The following is a 17,531-nucleotide window of genomic DNA, read 5'->3' on the forward strand; positions in this document are numbered from 1 at the left end:
CGTGTTCTGGCTTCTTCTGGGGCCTGGGTCTCACAAGGAAAATGCTTTTGGACTCACTTGCTGTGCACTCACGCATGCACACCACACAATGCGTCCACCCTGAGGCATGGCTCTTTTAGCCGAAGCAGGAATTCTCTACAGAGTTGTTCCTTTGAGTTAGGCGGTTGGCTTATGGCCTGCAGGAACACACGGGGCAAGGGTACTGGCCTCATAAACAAGAGGTGAGTTGAGAGCTGCCTTCCGCACCGGCCTGTTTCTCACTCCATTTCACGTATGGGACCCTTTCCCCGGTCTCTCATACACGAACACTATACAACTCCTGCGGCTTCAGGAACTGCAATGTTAGCTAAAGCGCAGTAACGCTACAGCATTGATTCTTGGTGTTAGTAGTCTGGTAGGCGAATGAGCTGCACCTGGGATTCTTGACAGGCTTGTTTCTTCCCAGTCAGTGTCGAGCACATAGCATTCCAAGCACACATGGAGCAGTAGTGTTAGCTTCAGGTAGCAAGAGCTGAGTCCAGAGGTGCCTTCTGCCCGGACCTATTTCTCCCTTGGTTTCACGTATGGAACCCGTTCCCCAGGCTGTCAGCCACGGTACTCCGTGTAATACTTCCTCCATCTAGAGGTCGACGGTAGCTAAAGCAGGGTTTCTCTACAGTGTTGTTTCTTCGAGTTAGAACACTAGCTGTTAGACTTCCATGCAAAAGTGGGGCTGCCGTGCTAGCGTGATGAAACACATGGGGAGTCGTGTTCTGCCTTCTGCTGGGGCCTGAGGCTCACTCACAAAAAGCTTTGGACTCCCTTGCAGGGCTCTCATGCACGCACACAACAGAATGCTTCCACCTTCAAGAGCGGCTCTTTTAGCTGAAGCATGGATTCTCCAGCGAGTTTTTCCTTCGAGTTAGGCGGTTTTCATGAAGCCTGCACACACACCCGGGGCAACGGTACTAGCCCCATAACCATGGTGTGAGTTGAGAGCTGCCTTCTCTCCGGGCTGTCTCTCCCTCGATTTTAGGAAACGGAACCCGTCCCCAGGCTCTCACCCACCGTACACCCTAAACTGCTTCCTCCCACACAGAGGTCGTCGGTAGCTAAAGCACGGTTTCTCTTCAGTGTTGTTTCTCCGAGTTAGAACGCTTGCTATTAATGTCCACAATAGCCAAACTGTGGAAAGAGCCAAGATGTCCACCAACAGATGAATGGATAAAGAAGAGGGGGTATATATATATATATACAATGGAATATTATGCAGCCATCAAAAGGAATGAGATCTTGCCCTCTGCAACGACGTGGATGGAACTGGAGGGTATCATGCTGAGCGAAATAAGTCAAACAGAGAAAGACATGTATCATATGACCTCACTGATATGAGGAATTCTTAATCTCAGGAAACAAACTGAGGGTTGCTGGAGTGGGGGCTGGGGTGGGAGGGATGGGGTCACTGGGTGTTGGACACTGGGGAGGGTATGTGTTCTGGTAAGCGCTGTGAATTGTGCAAGACTGTTGAATCTCAGATCTGTACCTCTGAAACAAATAATGCAATATATGTTAAGAAAGAAAAAAAGAAGAAGAAGAATGTAGCAGGAGGGGAAGAATGAAGGGGGGAAAATCGGAGGGGGAAAAGAACCATGAGAGACGATGGACTCTGAAAAACAAACTGAGGGTTCTAGAGGGGAGGGGGGTGGGAGGATGGGTTAGCCTGGTGATGGGTATTGAGCAGGGCACGATCTGCATGGAGCACTGGGTGATATGCACAAACAATGAATCATGGAACACTATATCTAAAACTAATGATGTAATGTATGGGGATTAACATAACAATAAAAACATTTAATAATAATAATAATAAAGAACGCTTGCTATTAGACTTCCATAAGCAAAAGTGGGGCCGCAGTGCTAGCTTCATGAAACAAGTGGGGAGTCGTGTTCTGTCTTCTGCCGGGGCCTGAGTCCCACACGGAAAATGGGTCTGGACTCCCTTGCAGTGCTCTCACGCACGCACACAACAAAATGCTGCCACCCTCAGGAGCAGCTGTTTTACCTGCAGCACAGGCTCTCAACCGAGTTTTTCCTTCGAGTTAGGTGGCTGTGTTTAAGCCTGCACACACACCCTGGGCAATGGTACTAGCCCCATAACCATGATGTGATTTGAGAGCTGCCTTCTGTACCGGCCTGTCTCTCCCCGATATTACGATATTGAAACCGTCCCAGGGCTCTCAGCCACAGTACACCCTAAACTGCTTCGCCCACACAGAGGTCGACGGTAGCTAAAGCACGGCTTCTCTACAGTGTTGTTTCTTCGAGTTAGAACGCTAGCTATTAGACTTCCATGCAAAAGTGGGGCTGCCGTGCTAGCGTGATGAAACACATGGGGAGTCGTGTTCTGCCTTTCGCTGGGGCCTGAGTCTCACTCGCAAAAAGCTTTGGACTCCCTTGCAGTGCTCTCACGCACGCACACAACAAAATGCTTGCACCCTCAGGAGCAGCTCTTTTACCTGCAGCACAGGCTCTCTACCGAGTTTTTCCTTCGAGTTAGGTGGCTGTGTTTAAGCCTGCACACACCCACGGGGCAACGGAACTAGCCCCATAACCATGTAGTGAGTTCAGATCTGCCTTATGTGCCAGCCTGTCTCTCCCCCGATATTATGAAATGGAAACCGTCCCCAGGCTCTCAGCCACAGTACACCCTAAACTGCTTCGCCCACAGAGAGGTCGACGGTAGCTAAAGCACAGTTTCTCTACAGTGTTGTTTCTCCGAGTTAGAAAGCTAGCTGTTAGACTTCCATGCAAAAGTGGGGCCGCAGTCCTAGCTTCATGGAGCAAGTGGGGAGTCGTGTTCTGGCTTCTTCCGGGGCCTGGGTCTCACAAGGAAAATGCTTTTGGACTCACTTGCAGTGCGCTCACGCATGCACACAGCAAAATGCGTCCACCCTGAGGCATGGCTCTTTTAGCCGAAGCAGGAATTCCCTACAGAGTTGTTCCTTTGAGTTAGGTGGTTGGCTTTAGGCCTGCAGGCACCCCCGGGGCAAGGGCACTAGCCTCATCAACCAGAGGTGACTTGAGAGCTGCCTTCCGCACCGGCCTGTTTCTCACTCCATTTCACGTCTGGGACCCTTTCCCCGGTCTCTCGTACACGAGCAGGGTCAAATTCCTCCTGCTTCAGGAACGGCAATGTTAACTCAAGCGCAGTCACTCGAGAGGATTGATTCTTGGTGTTAGTAGCCTGGGAACTAGGCATCCAGGCACACAGGGTACAGCAGTGCTAATCTCCTCAAACAAGAGGTGAGTCGACAGCAGCCTTCCTTCCAGGCCTGCTTCTCACTCCGAGTTACGTTTAGGTTCCATTTCTCATGCTTTCACAAAAACGCACAACAGATGAAGTGCACGCTCAGGAAGGGCGATCTTTGCTGAGGCACGGGTTCTCTACAGTTTTGTTCCTTTGCGTTGCGTGGATGGCACTGAGGACTCCACGCACACACGGGAGAGCCGATCTAGTTTCCCGAAACAAGAGTTGAGTCCATAGGGGCCTTCTGCCCATGCTTATTTCTCCCTCCGAATTCGGCTGGGACTCCTTCCCCAGGTTTGCACTCAAGCAGACTTGAAAATGCTGCCACCCTGTGGAGAGGCGAACGAGCTGAAGCTGGGGTTCTTGAGCGGCTTCTTTCTGCCAAATCAGTGTGGAGCCCTTAGCATTCCTATGCACACATGGAGCCGAAGTGTTAGCTTCAGGTAACAAGAGCTGAGTCGAGAGGAGCCTTCTGGCCCGGACTCCTTCTCCCTCGGTTTCACGTAAGGAACCCGTTCCTCAGGCTCTCACCCACGGTAGCCTGGAAAGTGCTTCCTCCCTCAGAGAGGTGGATGGTAGCTAAAGCACGGTTTCTCTACCGTGTTGTTTCTTCCAGGGAGAACGCTAGCGATTAGATTTCCATGCAAAAGTAGGGCCGCAGTGCTAGCTAAATGAAACACACGGGGAGTCGTCTTCTGCCTTTTGCTGGGGCCTGAGTCTCACTCGCAGAAACTTTGGACTCCCTTGCAGTCCTCTCACGCACGCACACAACCAAATGCTTCCACCCTCAGGAGCGGCTGTTTGAGCTGAAGCACGGATTCTCTACCGTGTTTTTCCTTTGAGTTAGGTGGCTGTCTTTCAGCCTGCACACACACCCAGGGCAACGGTACTAGCCCCATAACCATGATGTGAGTTGAGAGCTGCCTTCTGTACCGGCCTGTCTCTCCCCCGATTTTACAAAATGGAAAATGTCCCCAGGCTCTCAGCCACAGTACACCCTAAACTGCTTCGCCCACAGAGAGGTCGACGGTAGCTAAAGCACGGTTTCTCTACTGTGTAGTTTCTTCGAGTTAGAACGCTAGCTCTTAGACTTCCATGCAAATGTGGGGCTGCCGTGCTAGCTTGGTAAAACACATGGGGAGTCGTGTTCTGCCTTTCGCTGGGGCCTGAGTCTCACTCGCAAAATGCTTTGGACTCCCTTGCAGTGCTCTCACGCACGCACACAACAAAAGGCTTCCACCCTTAGGAGCAGCTGTTTTACCTGCAGCTCGGATTCCCTACCGAGTTTTTCCTTCGAGTTAAGTGGCTGTCTTTAAGCCTGCACACACCCACGGGGCAACGGAACTAGCCCCTTAAGCATGTAGTGAGTTGAGAGCTGCCTTCTGTACCGGACTGTCTCTCCCCCTATATTCCGAAATGGAAACCGTCCCCAGGCTGCCAGCCACAGTACACCCTAAACTGCTTCGCCCACACAGAGGTCGACGGTAGCTAAAGCACGGCTTCTCTACAGTGTTGTTTCTTCGACTTAGAACGCTAGCTATTAGACTTCCCTGAAAAGTGGCGCTGCCGTGCTAGCTTGATGAAACACATGGGGAGTGGTGTTCTGCCTTTCGCTGGGGCCTGAGTCTCACTCGCAGAAAGCTTTGGACTCCCTTGCAGTGCTCTCACGCACGCACACAACAAAATGCTTCCACCCTCAGGAGCAGCTGTTTTACCTGCAGCACAGGCTCTCTACCGAGTTTTTCCTTCGAGTTAGGTGGCTGTGTTTAAGCCTGCACACACACCCTGGGCAACGGTAGTAGCCCCATAACCATGATGTGAGTTGAGAGCTGCCTTCTGTGCCGGCCTGTCCCTCCACCGATATTATGATATTGAAACCGTCCCAGGGCTCCCAACCTCAGTACACCCTAAACTGCTTCGCCCTCAGAGAGGTCGACGGTAGCTAAAGCACGGTTTCTCTACAGTGTTGTTTCTTCGACTTAGAAAGCTAACTATCAGACTTCCATGCAAAAGTGGGGCCGCAGTATTAGATTCATGGAGCAAGTGGGGAGTCGTGTTCTGGCTTCTTCTGGGGCCTGGGTCTCACAAGGAAAATGCTTTTGGACTCACTTGCTGTGCACTCACGCATGCACACCACACAATGCGTCCACCCTGAGGCATGGCTCTTTTAGCCGAAGCAGGAATTCTCTACAGAGTTGTTCCTTTGAGTTAGGCGGTTGGCTTATGGCCTGCAGGAACACACGGGGCAAGGGTACTGGCCTCATAAACAAGAGGTGAGTTGAGAGCTGCCTTCCGCACCGGCCTGTTTCTCACTCCATTTCACGTATGGGACCCTTTCCCCGGTCTCTCATACACGAACACTATACAACTCCTGCGGCTTCAGGAACTGCAATGTTAGCTAAAGCGCAGTAACGCTACAGCATTGATTCTTGGTGTTAGTAGTCTGGTAGGCGAATGAGCTGCACCTGGGATTCTTGACAGGCTTGTTTCTTCCCAGTCAGTGTCGAGCACATAGCATTCCAAGCACACATGGAGCAGTAGTGTTAGCTTCAGGTAGCAAGAGCTGAGTCCAGAGGTGCCTTCTGCCCGGACCTATTTCTCCCTTGGTTTCACGTATGGAACCCGTTCCCCAGGCTCTCAGCCACGGTACTCCGTGTAATACTTCCTCCATCTAGAGGTCGACGGTAGCTAAAGCAGGGTTTCTCTACAGTGTTGTTTCTTCGAGTTAGAACACTAGCTGTTAGACTTCCATGCAAAAGTGGGGCTGCCGTGCTAGCGTGATGAAACACATGGGGAGTCGTGTTCTGCCTTCTGCTGGGGCCTGAGGCTCACTCACAAAAAGCTTTGGACTCCCTTGCAGGGCTCTCATGCACGCACACAACAGAATGCTTCCACCTTCAAGAGCGGCTCTTTTAGCTGAAGCATGGATTCTCCAGCGAGTTTTTCCTTCGAGTTAGGCGGTTTTCATGAAGCCTGCACACACACCCGGGGCAACGGTACTAGCCCCATAACCATGGTGTGAGTTGAGAGCTGCCTTCTCTCCGGGCTGTCTCTCCCTCGATTTTAGGAAACGGAACCCGTCCCCAGGCTCTCACCCACCGTACACCCTAAACTGCTTCCTCCCACACAGAGGTCGTCGGTAGCTAAAGCACGGTTTCTCTTCAGTGTTGTTTCTCCGAGTTAGAACGCTTGCTATTAATGTCCACAATAGCCAAACTGTGGAAAGAGCCAAGATGTCCACCAACAGATGAATGGATAAAGAAGAGGGGGTATATATATATATATACAATGGAATATTATGCAGCCATCAAAAGGAATGAGATCTTGCCCTCTGCAACGACGTGGATGGAACTGGAGGGTATCATGCTGAGCGAAATAAGTCAAACAGAGAAAGACATGTATCATATGACCTCACTGATATGAGGAATTCTTAATCTCAGGAAACAAACTGAGGGTTGCTGGAGTGGGGGCTGGGGTGGGAGGGATGGGGTCACTGGGTGTTGGACACTGGGGAGGGTATGTGTTCTGGTAAGCGCTGTGAATTGTGCAAGACTGTTGAATCTCAGATCTGTACCTCTGAAACAAATAATGCAATATATGTTAAGAAAGAAAAAAAGAAGAAGAAGAATGTAGCAGGAGGGGAAGAATGAAGGGGGGAAAATCGGAGGGGGAAAAGAACCATGAGAGACGATGGACTCTGAAAAACAAACTGAGGGTTCTAGAGGGGAGGGGGGTGGGAGGATGGGTTAGCCTGGTGATGGGTATTGAGCAGGGCACGATCTGCATGGAGCACTGGGTGATATGCACAAACAATGAATCATGGAACACTATATCTAAAACTAATGATGTAATGTATGGGGATTAACATAACAATAAAAACATTTAATAATAATAATAATAAAGAACGCTTGCTATTAGACTTCCATAAGCAAAAGTGGGGCCGCAGTGCTAGCTTCATGAAACAAGTGGGGAGTCGTGTTCTGTCTTCTGCCGGGGCCTGAGTCCCACACGGAAAATGGGTCTGGACTCCCTTGCAGTGCTCTCACGCATGCACACAACAAAATGCTGCCACCCTCAGGAGCAGCTGTTTTACCTGCAGCACAGGCTCTCAACCGAGTTTTTCCTTCGAGTTAGGTGGCTGTGTTTAAGCCTGCACACACACCCTGGGCAATGGTACTAGCCCCATAACCATGATGTGATTTGAGAGCTGCCTTCTGTACCGGCCTGTCTCTCCCCGATATTACGATATTGAAACCGTCCCAGGGCTCTCAGCCACAGTACACCCTAAACTGCTTCGCCCACACAGAGGTCGACGGTAGCTAAAGCACGGCTTCTCTACAGTGTTGTTTCTTCGAGTTAGAACGCTAGCTATTAGACTTCCATGCAAAAGTGGGGCTGCCGTGCTAGCGTGATGAAACACATGGGGAGTCGTGTTCTGCCTTTCGCTGGGGCCTGAGTCTCACTCGCAAAAAGCTTTGGACTCCCTTGCAGTGCTCTCACGCACGCACACAACAAAATGCTTGCACCCTCAGGAGCAGCTCTTTTACCTGCAGCACAGGCTCTCTACCGAGTTTTTCCTTCGAGTTAGGTGGCTGTGTTTAAGCCTGCACACACCCACGGGGCAACGGAACTAGCCCCATAACCATGTAGTGAGTTCAGATCTGCCTTATGTGCCAGCCTGTCTCTCCCCCGATATTATGAAATGGAAACCGTCCCCAGGCTCTCAGCCACAGAACACCCTAAACTGCTTCGCCCACAGAGAGGTCGACGGTAGCTAAAGCACAGTTTCTCTACAGTGTTGTTTCTCCGAGTTAGAAAGCTAGCTGTTAGACTTCCATGCAAAAGTGGGGCCGCAGTCCTAGCTTCATGGAGCAAGTGGGGAGTCGTGTTCTGGCTTCTTCCGGGGCCTGGGTCTCACAAGGAAAATGCTTTTGGACTCACTTGCAGTGCGCTCACGCATGCACACAGCAAAATGCGTCCACCCTGAGGCATGGCTCTTTTAGCCGAAGCAGGAATTCCCTACAGAGTTGTTCCTTTGAGTTAGGTGGTTGGCTTTAGGCCTGCAGGCACCCCCGGGGCAAGGGCACTAGCCTCATCAACCAGAGGTGACTTGAGAGCTGCCTTCCGCACCGGCCTGTTTCTCACTCCATTTCACGTCTGGGACCCTTTCCCCGGTCTCTCGTACACGAGCAGGGTCAAATTCCTCCTGCTTCAGGAACGGCAATGTTAACTCAAGCGCAGTCACTCGAGAGGATTGATTCTTGGTGTTAGTAGCCTGGGAACTAGGCATCCAGGCACACAGGGTACAGCAGTGCTAATCTCCTCAAACAAGAGGTGAGTCGACAGCAGCCTTCCTTCCAGGCCTGCTTCTCACTCCGAGTTACGTTTAGGTTCCATTTCTCATGCTTTCACAAAAACACACAACAGATGAAGTGCACGCTCAGGAAGGGCGATCTTTGCTGAGGCACGGGTTCTCTACAGTTTTGTTCCTTCGCGTTGCGTGGATGGCACTGAGGACTCCACGCACACACGGGAGAGCCGATCTAGTTTCCCGAAACAAGAGTTGAGTCCATAGGGGCCTTCTGCCCATGCTTATTTCTCCCTCCGAATTCGGCTGGGACTCCTTCCCCAGGTTTGCACTCAAGCAGACTTGAAAATGCTGCCACCCTGTGGAGAGGCGGAGGAGCTGAAGCTGGGGTTCTTGACCGGCTTCTTTCTGCCAAATCAGTGTGGAGCCCTTAGCATTCCTATGCACACATGGAGCCGAAGTGTTAGCTTCAGGTAACAAGAGCTGAGTCGAGAGGAGCCTTCTGGCCCGGACTCCTTCTCCCTCGGTTTCACGTAAGGAACCCGTTCCTCAGGCTCTCACCCACGGTAGCCTGGAAAGTGCTTCCTCCCTCAGAGAGGTGGATGGTAGCTAAAGCACGGTTTCTCTACCGTGTTGTTTCTTCCAGGGAGAACGCTAGCGATTAGATTTCCATGCAAAAGTAGGGCCGCAGTGCTAGCTAAATGAAACACACGGGGAGTCGTCTTCTGCCTTTTGCTGGGGCCTGAGTCTCACTCGCAGAAACTTTGGACTCCCTTGCAGTCCTCTCACGCACGCACACAACCAAATGCTTCCACCCTCAGGAGCGGCTGTTTGAGCTGAAGCACGGATTCTCTACCGTGTTTTTCCTTTGAGTTAGGTGGCTGTCTTTCAGCCTGCACACACACCCAGGGCAACGGTACTAGCCCCATAACCATGATGTGAGTTGAGAGCTGCCTTCTGTACCGGCCTGTCTCTCCCCCGATTTTACAAAATGGAAAATGTCCCCAGGCTCTCAGCCACAGTACACCCTAAACTGCTTCGCCCACAGAGAGGTCGACGGTAGCTAAAGCACGGTTTCTCTACTGTGTAGTTTCTTCGAGTTAGAACGCTAGCTCTTAGACTTCCATGCAAATGTGGGGCTGCCGTGCTAGCTTGGTAAAACACATGGGGAGTCGTGTTCTGCCTTTCGCTGGGGCCTGAGTCTCACTCGCAAAATGCTTTGGACTCCCTTGCAGTGCTCTCACGCACGCACACAACAAAAGGCTTCCACCCTTAGGAGCAGCTGTTTTACCTGCAGCTCGGATTCCCTACCGAGTTTTTCCTTCGAGTTAAGTGGCTGTCTTTAAGCCTGCACACACCCACGGGGCAACGGAACTAGCCCCTTAAGCATGTAGTGAGTTGAGAGCTGCCTTCTGTACCGGACTGTCTCTCCCCCTATATTCCGAAATGGAAACCGTCCCCAGGCTGCCAGCCACAGTACACCCTAAACTGCTTCGCCCACACAGAGGTCGACGGTAGCTAAAGCACGGCTTCTCTACAGTGTTGTTTCTTCGACTTAGAACGCTAGCTATTAGACTTCCCTGAAAAGTGGCGCTGCCGTGCTAGCTTGATGAAACACATGGGGAGTGGTGTTCTGCCTTTCGCTGGGGCCTGAGTCTCACTCGCAGAAAGCTTTGGACTCCCTTGCAGTGCTCTCACGCACGCACACAACAAAATGCTTCCACCCTCAGGAGCAGCTGTTTTACCTGCAGCACAGGCTCTCTACCGAGTTTTTCCTTCGAGTTAGGTGGCTGTGTTTAAGCCTGCACACACACCCTGGGCAACGGTAGTAGCCCCATAACCATGATGTGAGTTGAGAGCTGCCTTCTGTGCCGGCCTGTCCCTCCACCGATATTATGATATTGAAACCGTCCCAGGGCTCCCAACCTCAGTACACCCTAAACTGCTTCGCCCTCAGAGAGGTCGACGGTAGCTAAAGCACGGTTTCTCTACAGTGTTGTTTCTTCGACTTAGAAAGCTAACTATCAGACTTCCATGCAAAAGTGGGGCCGCAGTATTAGATTCATGGAGCAAGTGGGGAGTCGTGTTCTGGCTTCTTCTGGGGCCTGGGTCTCACAAGGAAAATGCTTTTGGACTCACTTGCTGTGCACTCACGCATGCCCACCACACAATGCGTCCACCCTGAGGCATGGCTCTTTTAGCCGAAGCAGGAATTCTCTACAGAGTTGTTCCTTTGAGTTAGGCGGTTGGCTTATGGCCTGCAGGAACACACGGGGCAAGGGTACTGGCCTCATAAACAAGAGGTGAGTTGAGAGCTGCCTTCCGCACCGGCCTGTTTCTCACTCCATTTCACGTATGGGACCCTTTCCCCGGTCTCTCATACACGAACACTATACAACTCCTGCGGCTTCAGGAACTGCAATGTTAGCTAAAGCGCAGTAACGCTACAGCATTGATTCTTGGTGTTAGTAGTCTGGTAGGCGAATGAGCTGCACCTGGGATTCTTGACAGGCTTGTTTCTTCCCAGTCAGTGTCGAGCACATAGCATTCCAAGCACACATGGAGCAGTAGTGTTAGCTTCAGGTAGCAAGAGCTGAGTCCAGAGGTGCCTTCTGCCCGGACCTATTTCTCCCTTGGTTTCACGTATGGAACCCGTTCCCCAGGCTCTCAGCCACGGTACTCCGTGTAATACTTCCTCCATCTAGAGGTCGACGGTAGCTAAAGCAGGGTTTCTCTACAGTGTTGTTTCTTCGAGTTAGAACACTAGCTGTTAGACTTCCATGCAAAAGTGGGGCTGCCGTGCTAGCGTGATGAAACACATGGGGAGTCGTGTTCTGCCTTCTGCTGGGGCCTGAGGCTCACTCACAAAAAGCTTTGGACTCCCTTGCAGGGCTCTCATGCACGCACACAACAGAATGCTTCCACCTTCAAGAGCGGCTCTTTTAGCTGAAGCATGGATTCTCCAGCGAGTTTTTCCTTCGAGTTAGGCGGTTTTCATGAAGCCTGCACACACACCCGGAGCAACGGTACTAGCCCCATAACCATGGTGTGAGTTGAGAGCTGCCTTCTCTCCGGGCTGTCTCTCCCTCGATTTTAGGAAACGGAACCCGTCCCCAGGCTCTCACCCACCGTACACCCTAAACTGCTTCCTCCCACACAGAGGTCGTCGGTAGCTAAAGCACGGTTTCTCTTCAGTGTTGTTTCTCCGAGTTAGAACGCTTGCTATTAATGTCCACAATAGCCAAACTGTGGAAAGAGCCAAGATGTCCACCAACAGATGAATGGATAAAGAAGAGGGGGTATATATATATATATACAATGGAATATTATGCAGCCATCAAAAGGAATGAGATCTTGCCCTCTGCAACGACGTGGATGGAACTGGAGGGTATCATGCTGAGCGAAATAAGTCAAACAGAGAAAGACATGTATCATATGACCTCACTGATATGAGGAATTCTTAATCTCAGGAAACAAACTGAGGGTTGCTGGAGTGGGGGCTGGGGTGGGAGGGATGGGGTCACTGGGTGTTGGACACTGGGGAGGGTATGTGTTCTGGTAAGCGCTGTGAATTGTGCAAGACTGTTGAATCTCAGATCTGTACCTCTGAAACAAATAATGCAATATATGTTAAGAAAGAAAAAAAGAAGAAGAAGAATGTAGCAGGAGGGGAAGAATGAAGGGGGGAAAATCGGAGGGGGAAAAGAACCATGAGAGACGATGGACTCTGAAAAACAAACTGAGGGTTCTAGAGGGGAGGGGGGTGGGAGGATGGGTTAGCCTGGTGATGGGTATTGAGCAGGGCACGATCTGCATGGAGCACTGGGTGATATGCACAAACAATGAATCATGGAACACTATATCTAAAACTAATGATGTAATGTATGGGGATTAACATAACAATAAAAACATTTAATAATAATAATAATAAAGAACGCTTGCTATTAGACTTCCATGCAAAAGTGGGGCCGCAGTCCTAGCTTCATGGAGCAAGTGGGGAGTCGTGTTCTGGCTTCTTCCGGGGCCTGGGTCTCACAAGGAAAATGCTTTTGGACTCACTTGCAGTGCGCTCACGCATGCACACAGCAAAATGCGTCCACCCTGAGGCATGGCTCTTTTAGCCGAAGCAGGAATTCCCTACAGAGTTGTTCCTTTGAGTTAGGTGGTTGGCTTTAGGCCTGCAGGCACCCCCGGGGCAAGGGCACTAGCCTCATCAACCAGAGGTGACTTGAGAGCTGCCTTCCGCACCGGCCTGTTTCTCACTCCATTTCACGTCTGGGACCCTTTCCCCGGTCTCTCGTACACGAGCAGGGTCAAATTCCTCCTGCTTCAGGAACGGCAATGTTAACTCAAGCGCAGTCACTCGAGAGGATTGATTCTTGGTGTTAGTAGCCTGGGAACTAGGCATCCAGGCACACAGGGTACAGCAGTGCTAATCTCCTCAAACAAGAGGTGAGTCGACAGCAGCCTTCCTTCCAGGCCTGCTTCTCACTCCGAGTTACGTTTAGGTTCCATTTCTCATGCTTTCACAAAAACACACAACAGATGAAGTGCACGCTCAGGAAGGGCGATCTTTGCTGAGGCACGGGTTCTCTACAGTTTTGTTCCTTTGCGTTGCGTGGATGGCACTGAGGACTCCACGCACACACGGGAGAGCCGATCTAGTTTCCCGAAACAAGAGTTGAGTCCATAGGGGCCTTCTGCCCATGCTTATTTCTCCCTCCGAATTCGGCTGGGACTCCTTCCCCAGGTTTGCACTCAAGCAGACTTGAAAATGCTGCCACCCTGTGGAGAGGCGGAGGAGCTGAAGCTGGGGTTCTTGAGCGGCTTCTTTCTGCCAAATCAGTGTGGAGCCCTTAGCATTCCTATGCACACATGGAGCCGAAGTGTTAGCTTCAGGTAACAAGAGCTGAGTCGAGAGGAGCCTTCTGGCCCGGACTCCTTCTCCCTCGGTTTCACGTAAGGAACCCGTTCCTCAGGCTCTCACCCACGGTAGCCTGGAAAGTGCTTCCTCCCTCAGAGAGGTGGATGGTAGCTAAAGCACGGTTTCTCTACCGTGTTGTTTCTTCCAGGGAGAACGCTAGCGATTAGATTTCCATGCAAAAGTAGGGCCGCAGTGCTAGCTAAATGAAACACACGGGGAGTCGTCTTCTGCCTTTTGCTGGGGCCTGAGTCTCACTCGCAGAAACTTTGGACTCCCTTGCAGTCCTCTCACGCACGCACACAACCAAATGCTTCCACCCTCAGGAGCGGCTGTTTGAGCTGAAGCACGGATTCTCTACCGTGTTTTTCCTTTGAGTTAGGTGGCTGTCTTTCAGCCTGCACACACACCCAGGGCAACGGTACTAGCCCCATAACCATGATGTGAGTTGAGAGCTGCCTTCTGTACCGGCCTGTCTCTCCCCCGATTTTACAAAATGGAAAATGTCCCCAGGCTCTCAGCCACAGTACACCCTAAACTGCTTCGCCCACAGAGAGGTCGACGGTAGCTAAAGCACGGTTTCTCTACTGTGTAGTTTCTTCGAGTTAGAACGCTAGCTCTTAGACTTCCATGCAAATGTGGGGCTGCCGTGCTAGCTTGGTAAAACACATGGGGAGTCGTGTTCTGCCTTTCGCTGGGGCCTGAGTCTCACTCGCAAAATGCTTTGGACTCCCTTGCAGTGCTCTCACGCACGCACACAACAAAAGGCTTCCACCCTTAGGAGCAGCTGTTTTACCTGCAGCTCGGATTCCCTACCGAGTTTTTCCTTCGAGTTAAGTGGCTGTCTTTAAGCCTGCACACACCCACGGGGCAACGGAACTAGCCCCTTAAGCATGTAGTGAGTTGAGAGCTGCCTTCTGTACCGGACTGTCTCTCCCCCTATATTCCGAAATGGAAACCGTCCCCAGGCTGCCAGCCACAGTACACCCTAAACTGCTTCGCCCACACAGAGGTCGACGGTAGCTAAAGCACGGCTTCTCTACAGTGTTGTTTCTTCGACTTAGAACGCTAGCTATTAGACTTCCCTGAAAAGTGGCGCTGCCGTGCTAGCTTGATGAAACACATGGGGAGTGGTGTTCTGCCTTTCGCTGGGGCCTGAGTCTCACTCGCAGAAAGCTTTGGACTCCCTTGCAGTGCTCTCACGCACGCACACAACAAAATGCTTCCACCCTCAGGAGCAGCTGTTTTACCTGCAGCACAGGCTCTCTACCGAGTTTTTCCTTCGAGTTAGGTGGCTGTGTTTAAGCCTGCACACACACCCTGGGCAACGGTAGTAGCCCCATAACCATGATGTGAGTTGAGAGCTGCCTTCTGTGCCGGCCTGTCCCTCCACCGATATTATGATATTGAAACCGTCCCAGGGCTCCCAACCTCAGTACACCCTAAACTGCTTCGCCCTCAGAGAGGTCGACGGTAGCTAAAGCACGGTTTCTCTACAGTGTTGTTTCTTCGACTTAGAAAGCTAACTATCAGACTTCCATGCAAAAGTGGGGCCGCAGTATTAGATTCATGGAGCAAGTGGGGAGTCGTGTTCTGGCTTCTTCTGGGGCCTGGGTCTCACAAGGAAAATGCTTTTGGACTCACTTGCTGTGCACTCACGCATGCACACCACACAATGCGTCCACCCTGAGGCATGGCTCTTTTAGCCGAAGCAGGAATTCTCTACAGAGTTGTTCCTTTGAGTTAGGCGGTTGGCTTATGGCCTGCAGGAACACACGGGGCAAGGGTACTGGCCTCATAAACAAGAGGTGAGTTGAGAGCTGCCTTCCGCACCGGCCTGTTTCTCACTCCATTTCACGTATGGGACCCTTTCCCCGGTCTCTCATACACGAACACTATACAACTCCTGCGGCTTCAGGAACTGCAATGTTAGCTAAAGCGCAGTAACGCTACAGCATTGATTCTTGGTGTTAGTAGTCTGGTAGGCGAATGAGCTGCACCTGGGATTCTTGACAGGCTTGTTTCTTCCCAGTCAGTGTCGAGCACATAGCATTCCAAGCACACATGGAGCAGTAGTGTTAGCTTCAGGTAGCAAGAGCTGAGTCCAGAGGTGCCTTCTGCCCGGACCTATTTCTCCCTTGGTTTCACGTATGGAACCCGTTCCCCAGGCTCTCAGCCACGGTACTCCGTGTAATACTTCCTCCATCTAGAGGTCGACGGTAGCTAAAGCAGGGTTTCTCTACAGTGTTGTTTCTTCGAGTTAGAACACTAGCTGTTAGACTTCCATGCAAAAGTGGGGCTGCCGTGCTAGCGTGATGAAACACATGGGGAGTCGTGTTCTGCCTTCTGCTGGGGCCTGAGGCTCACTCACAAAAGGCTTTGGACTCCCTTGCAGGGCTCTCATGCACGCACACAACATAATGCTTCCACCTTCAAGAGCGGCTCTTTTAGCTGAAGCATGGATTCTCCAGCGAGTTTTTCCTTCGAGTTAGGCGGTTTTCATGAAGCCTGCACACACACCCGGGGCAACGGTACTAGCCCCATAACCATGGTGTGAGTTGAGAGCTGCCTTCTCTCCGGGCTGTCTCTCCCTCGATTTTAGGAAACGGAACCCGTCCCCAGGCTCTCACCCACCGTACACCCTAAACTGCTTCCTCCCACACAGAGGTCGTCGGTAGCTAAAGCACGGTTTCTCTTCAGTGTTGTTTCTCCGAGTTAGAACGCTTGCTATTAATGTCCACAATAGCCAAACTGTGGAAAGAGCCAAGATGTCCACCAACAGATGAATGGATAAAGAAGAGGGGGTATATATATATATATACAATGGAATATTATGCAGCCATCAAAAGGAATGAGATCTTGCCCTCTGCAACGACGTGGATGGAACTGGAGGGTATCATGCTGAGCGAAATAAGTCAAACAGAGAAAGACATGTATCATATGACCTCACTGATATGAGGAATTCTTAATCTCAGGAAACAAACTGAGGGTTGCTGGAGTGGGGGCTGGGGTGGGAGGGATGGGGTCACTGGGTGTTGGACACTGGGGAGGGTATGTGTTCTGGTAAGCGCTGTGAATTGTGCAAGACTGTTGAATCTCAGATCTGTACCTCTGAAACAAATAATGCAATATATGTTAAGAAAGAAAAAAAGAAGAAGAAGAATGTAGCAGGAGGGGAAGAATGAAGGGGGGGAAATCGGAGGGGGAAAAGAACCATGAGAGACGATGGACTCTGAAAAACAAACTGAGGGTTCTAGAGGGGAGGGGGGTGGGAGGATGGGTTAGCCTGGTGATGGGTATTGAGCAGGGCACGATCTGCATGGAGCACTGGGTGATATGCACAAACAATGAATCATGGAACACTATATCTAAAACTAATGATGTAATGTATGGGGATTAACATAACAATAAAAACATTTAATAATAATAATAATAAAGAACGCTTGCTATTAGACTTCCATAAGCAAAAGTGGGGCCGCAGTGCTAGCTTCATGAAACAAGTGGGGAGTCGTGTTCTGTCTTCTGCCGGGGCCTGAGTCCCACACGGAAAATGGGTCTGGACTCCCTTGCAGTGCTCTCACGCATGCACACGACAAAATGCTGCCACCCTCAGGAGCAGCTGTTTTACCTGCAGCACAGGCTCTCAACCGAGTTTTTCCTTCGAGTTAGGTGGCTGTGTTTAAGCCTGCACACACACCCTGGGCAATGGTACTAGCCCCATAACCATGATGTGATTTGAGAGCTGCCTTCTGTACCGGCCTGTCTCTCCCCGATATTACGATATTGAAACCGTCCCAGGGCTCTCAGCCACAGTACACCCTAAACTGCTTCGCCCACACAGAGGTCGACGGTAGCTAAAGCACGGCTTCTCTACAGTGTTGTTTCTTCGAGTTAGAACGCTAGCTATTAGACTTCCATGCAAAAGTGGGGCTGCCGTGCTAGCGTGATGAAACACATGGGGAGTCGTGTTCTGCCTTTCGCTGGGGCCTGAGTCTCACTCGCAAAAAGCTTTGGAC

Source organism: Halichoerus grypus, chromosome 3 (assembly GCF_964656455.1).
Source record: "Halichoerus grypus chromosome 3, mHalGry1.hap1.1, whole genome shotgun sequence".
NCBI classification, from domain to species: Eukaryota; Metazoa; Chordata; class Mammalia; order Carnivora; family Phocidae; genus Halichoerus; species Halichoerus grypus.